Source organism: Phoca vitulina, unplaced genomic scaffold (genome assembly GCF_004348235.1).
Source record: "Phoca vitulina isolate PV1807 unplaced genomic scaffold, GSC_HSeal_1.0 scaffold25, whole genome shotgun sequence".
Lineage (NCBI taxonomy): Eukaryota > Metazoa > Chordata > Mammalia > Carnivora > Phocidae > Phoca > Phoca vitulina.
Window position 1 is genome coordinate 17,050,489 of NW_022589728.1, and position 4,871 is coordinate 17,055,359.

Here is a 4,871-nt window from a genome sequence, read left to right on the forward strand (position 1 = left end):
TGAGGGAGAAAGGAGAGACAGGAAAAGGAGGACAATAAATGCCATGTTGGGTGGAATACCATGAACTAAGCAAGGTGACTCTTCTCAGTGATCTCATGCACACTCAGGAAATTTTACAAAATCACAAAAAGCTTGAGGTGATTGGATTTCTTCTGAAAACCAACAAAATGGCCAAGTTCTGCATCATGGTTTTTGTGGTAACTAAAGTTGAGACGGTAAGCTCTGGTGCAGGGGCCTGAGTCAGAGAAGAGCTGGAGGCCTTAAGTTGATGAGAGTCCCCAGAAATCCTGGGGACTTCCCCACCCCTTGGAAATTAGAGGCTTTGAAAAAACTTCCCCCAAAGTCCAGAAATAGAGAGGCCCTTAGATAAAATCAGCATTACAGAAGTTGGGTGGTCACAGGCTTATAATCTAATACTCCAGAAATAATAACTCATGACTTATTTACATAAACATTACCTCTGTTTATTAAATAAAAAAAGCAAATAATGCTTGAGGCGGTATAATGTAGCATCTATTTTTTTATTTATTTTGTATATTTGAAACTTTAAGGTTAGTTTATTAAGTTCAATGATGAAAGCCATCAGAAGAATATTCTCCTGGAAATTATTTTTTCTTAGAAAAAAAGAAAGAAAAATCAACACGTCAGCACAGCCACACATGCTGTGGCAGTCACACCTCTCTGCAGATGCGGATAGTCCATTCGTCGGTCAGATCACTCTCTGGGTCAGCAGGATTATTGTCTGGATCCTCCTCCTCATCCAAGTCATCCATTTCTTGGAACAGAGATTCATCTACCTCCACACTGTTTCCAGCATCTTCCAAAAACCGGATATCAGATGTGTCAAGACTTATGATCTGTTTCAAAGAGCTGTTTCCCACTTAATTTATTTTTTCCTGCTTGTTCTTCTTCTTTCATTCGTTTCTTTTTAATTTCCAAGAGTTCTGCATCAAACTTGGCCTTCCAACTTAAGAAATTCTCAATTGTAACAGGAATGCCATGAATGCTTTTCAGCTTCCTCTGCCTCTTTTTTTTTGTTTCTTTTCTTCTTCTCTTCTAGTTTTTATTTGATCCACTATTTCATTTAGTTTTTCTTGCACAGCTGTCACTAAAGTAAAGATCATCACCATACCAAGGTTTTCTTCTGCCTGTAATGCTAATAGTTTTAAAAATGTCGGAGACATCATTATCTTCTAGATTTTCCTGGGAGAATATTTCATAAAGAGGAGCTTCATCTGGGTGTTTTTCACTGTATGTAAACTTGAGGGTAGTCTGGACAGTTTCATCATTTTCTCCAGCCTCAGATGTCACAGTAATGGTGAAACTGGGTGGATTTTTCTGATAATACTGTGAAGGAGTTGGGGTAGATGGACTCCAGAGCCTCCAGCTCGTTGCACAGCTCCTCGCCGTAATCTGTCATCGTGGCCCTCGCTGCTGCCCATGGACCGCCCAGCCACCCAGGCGGCGCGTTGCAGCTGGGATTGCGGCCGAGCCGGGAGAGCTGGCAGCAGCCGGACGGGTGCAGGTGTAGAGTCCCCGGCTGGGAGGCTCGGGGCCCAAAGCCAGGCTGGGCCTGCTGAACAACAGCCCCATACGGGCCTACGCCTTCTCTCTAGTTCCTAATGTAGCATTTATGAGGAAAGATTCTGGAGCCACATGCCTGGGTCTGATCCTTAACTCAACTTTTTACTAGCTCTGTGATACTGAGTAAGTTATTTGACCCTTTGTGCCTCAGTTTCTTCATTTGAAAAATGGAGGAAATTAAAGTAGCTCTCTGAGAACCAAGGGTCTAACAAGCCTATTATTCCTCTGTGAGACTTAGCCATTAGTTGACGATCCAGCTCTGTTCTCCTAGTGACCTGGAAAAAGTAGAAATGCCAACTATGTTACTAGACATTGTTGTTTATGGTAAAAATGAGTCCTGAGTGGTACATTGCATCTGGACTGGGAGGAATTAGAAAAGAACGATAAATACCGATGGGAATATTAGGCTTTGGGCTTCCATGAGTATGGTGACCCTTAAAACTAGGCTTGTACCTGGCAGGATCCTTGTAGCTATAACATCAACATCCTACAGGAGATATTAATATATGACCCAGCAATTGTGCTGTTTGGTATTTACCCAGATGAATTGAAAACTTATGTCCATATGAAAATCTATGCATGAGTGCTTACAGCAGCTTTATTCAAAATTGCCGAAACTTGGAAGCAACCAAGATGTCCTTCAATAGGTGAATGGATAAACAAACTGTGGCACATCCATACTCTGGAGTATTATTCAGAAATAAAAAGGAATGAGCTAACAAACTGGGAAAGGACATGGAGGGATGTTAAAGGCATATTGCTAAGTGAAGGAAGCCAGATTGAAAGGCTACATACTCAATGTCAACTATATGACATTCTAGAAAAGGCAAATCTTTGGAGAGAGTAAAAAGATTAGTGGTTGTTAGGGGTCTGGAGGAGGGAGGGAGAATGAATAGGTGGAGTACATGGAGTTTTTAAGACAGCGAAACTATTCTGTATGACACCGTGAAGGTGGATATGTGACATTATGCCTCTGTCAAAATCCACAGAATGTACAAAACCAAGAGTAAACCCTAGTATAAGTTATGGACTTAAGTCAATAATAAGGTATCGACCGTGGTTCATCAAGTACAACTGTACCACACTAATATAAGTTTTTAATAGTAAGGGAGACTGTGTGTGGATAGAGGGATGAGGGGGTATATGGGAACTCTCTGTACTTTCCGTTCGATTTTTCTGAAAATTGTGGAGAATGAAGCTTCTGAGCCAGATGGATCCTGCACTCACCCCATGTGGGTCTTTTTCCTGCCCCAGAGCTATTGGTCTACTTCAAGAATTGCCACTGAAGAAAGAAATGTCTGAAGTGGCTGGCAAGCTTTGGTTCATCTCCTATATCCTTCTGAATAGGCTGGTGGCTCATGGTCACTTGGTCTGAGCATTTGATTGAGCCTAAGAAGATCTCCTGGTGGGCTATGCACTAACTAGCTCATAAAACAGTTGTGAAAATTAAGTGAGGTAACATTGGCAAAGCTCTCAGGACAGGATTTGGGCCATGTAAATGTTACACGATTGTTAGTCATAATTTATTACAGGAGTGGTTGTTGTTAAACATTTTAATAATTACATCTCAAAAAATTATGAGTGATATGCCATCTGCAATATCAGATCAATATATACTTTGTATGTATATATCCATATGGATATATATGTTATATGTATAGATACAACATATGTATTTATTATATAATGTCTTGCACATAAGTTGGTGTTTGTTTTATATTCTTTTCTAAGATGGTCCGTCAGGTACAGCCACAAGAGGAGACATGGGAAACCCTCAGGAAAAAACAGTTTATTATACTCAAAGATCCTAGAGACAGGAGGCACAGCATGCCACGCAGGGCCACAAGGGTACCAGGGTGGTGAGAAGGCAGAAGATAGGAGCAAAGAGGTTTAGGCCAGAATCTTTGTTGGGGTTTCCCCAAGAAAGGTAAGGCAGAACAGAGTAAACAGTTTAGGATTGGCTAGTTTGAATATTTTTCATGGGCTTTGGGCTACAAGGATGGCCCTTAGTTGCCATCATGATACCTGGCCCTGGGATGAGCAAGACAAAGGAATATTGTCTCCTGAGGGGCCAGGCTAAATAGATGAGGTCTGACTCTAGATTGGTTAGTTTGCATATGAAGGACATACTCCGGGCCCTCTCTAAGAATTGTCTAGGTCAGGGAAGAGCAATCTCTCCCCACCCCAGCCAACGCTAGAAAGGTTTTTTAAGATGTCAAAAGATAGTAATAGAAAATTTAAAAATATATATATATAATACGGAGACCTTCAGGCAATTCCCCAAATTCTATTATGTGGAAATGTTTCAGTGATTACAGTTTGGAACCCAAGCGAGGACTACATCTTTAAAAACTCTAGCCTGTCCTCAGCCCAGCTGAGCTCCCTCCAAAATGAACAAATTGATCCCTGACCTTTTTAAATGAATTTATCTGCCTGAAATCTATGCTTTCCTTGCTATTATATCCCAAGCACCGAACATAATGTCTTGCACTCATTCAGTTCCTCATTTATCTACATTTATCGAGGACCTACAATGTGCCAAGCACAGAGCTAGTAGCTGTTAAAAAAAAATTCCTAATTGAAAATATGAACCATTTTATGTGCCCCCTCACATTCTCTTGGCCTCACACAGCTCCTGGGCCCTCTGCCACTTGCTTTTCTTCAGCTGTTTCTGCAGCTGTCAGCTCCTCGCCTGAGTTCTACTCAGTCTATACTGTTCTACAGCCTGAGGCCAATGTCCAGAATCTGTGCCGCCTCCCACGACCTCCTCACACGCACATGGACGAAACACCATGCCACAGCTTAGAAAAATCTGGCTTCACAGACTGAGTGGGCCAGGCAACGTCACAGAAGTTTGGGGGAGTTTACTCGGTGGGGCAGACTTTAATGGCAGATAAACTTCTCTGTCTCTCTCCCTACAATGGACTGTTCTGAGGTATGGTGTTCTAGTACAGTAGACAGGAGATGTTCCCTTTATAGAAGAGGCTCTCTGTGCCTCTTCTCAAAGGAGTGACACCTCTTGTTTTTACTCCTAGCGTCACTTCTTTTCTCCCTCACTTTTGCTGCCTGGGGATTGCATCGCCCAATGAAGCAGTAGCAATTAAGTGTTGCCTTAGGCTCTGTTTTCTGGTGAATCCCAGCGAAGCCTTACTCATAGATCCATGCCCTTAATAATCCCAGTTACCAACCCTTCTGCATATTGTACTTTGGGTCCTCTCCTTGCCCCTTGCATTCAATTTACATTCCAATTTCACTCAGCTCAATGTCATGACTCTCCTGCTTATGTC

General features: G+C 42.0%; 1 pseudogene; it reads right to left on the bottom strand.

Annotated features, from left to right (window-relative positions):
* Positions 1 to 671: 671 nt before the first annotated feature.
* LOC116643245 lies at positions 672 to 1,420 on the bottom strand (annotated as a pseudogene).
* Between the last annotated feature and the right edge of the window lie 3,451 nt (positions 1,421 to 4,871).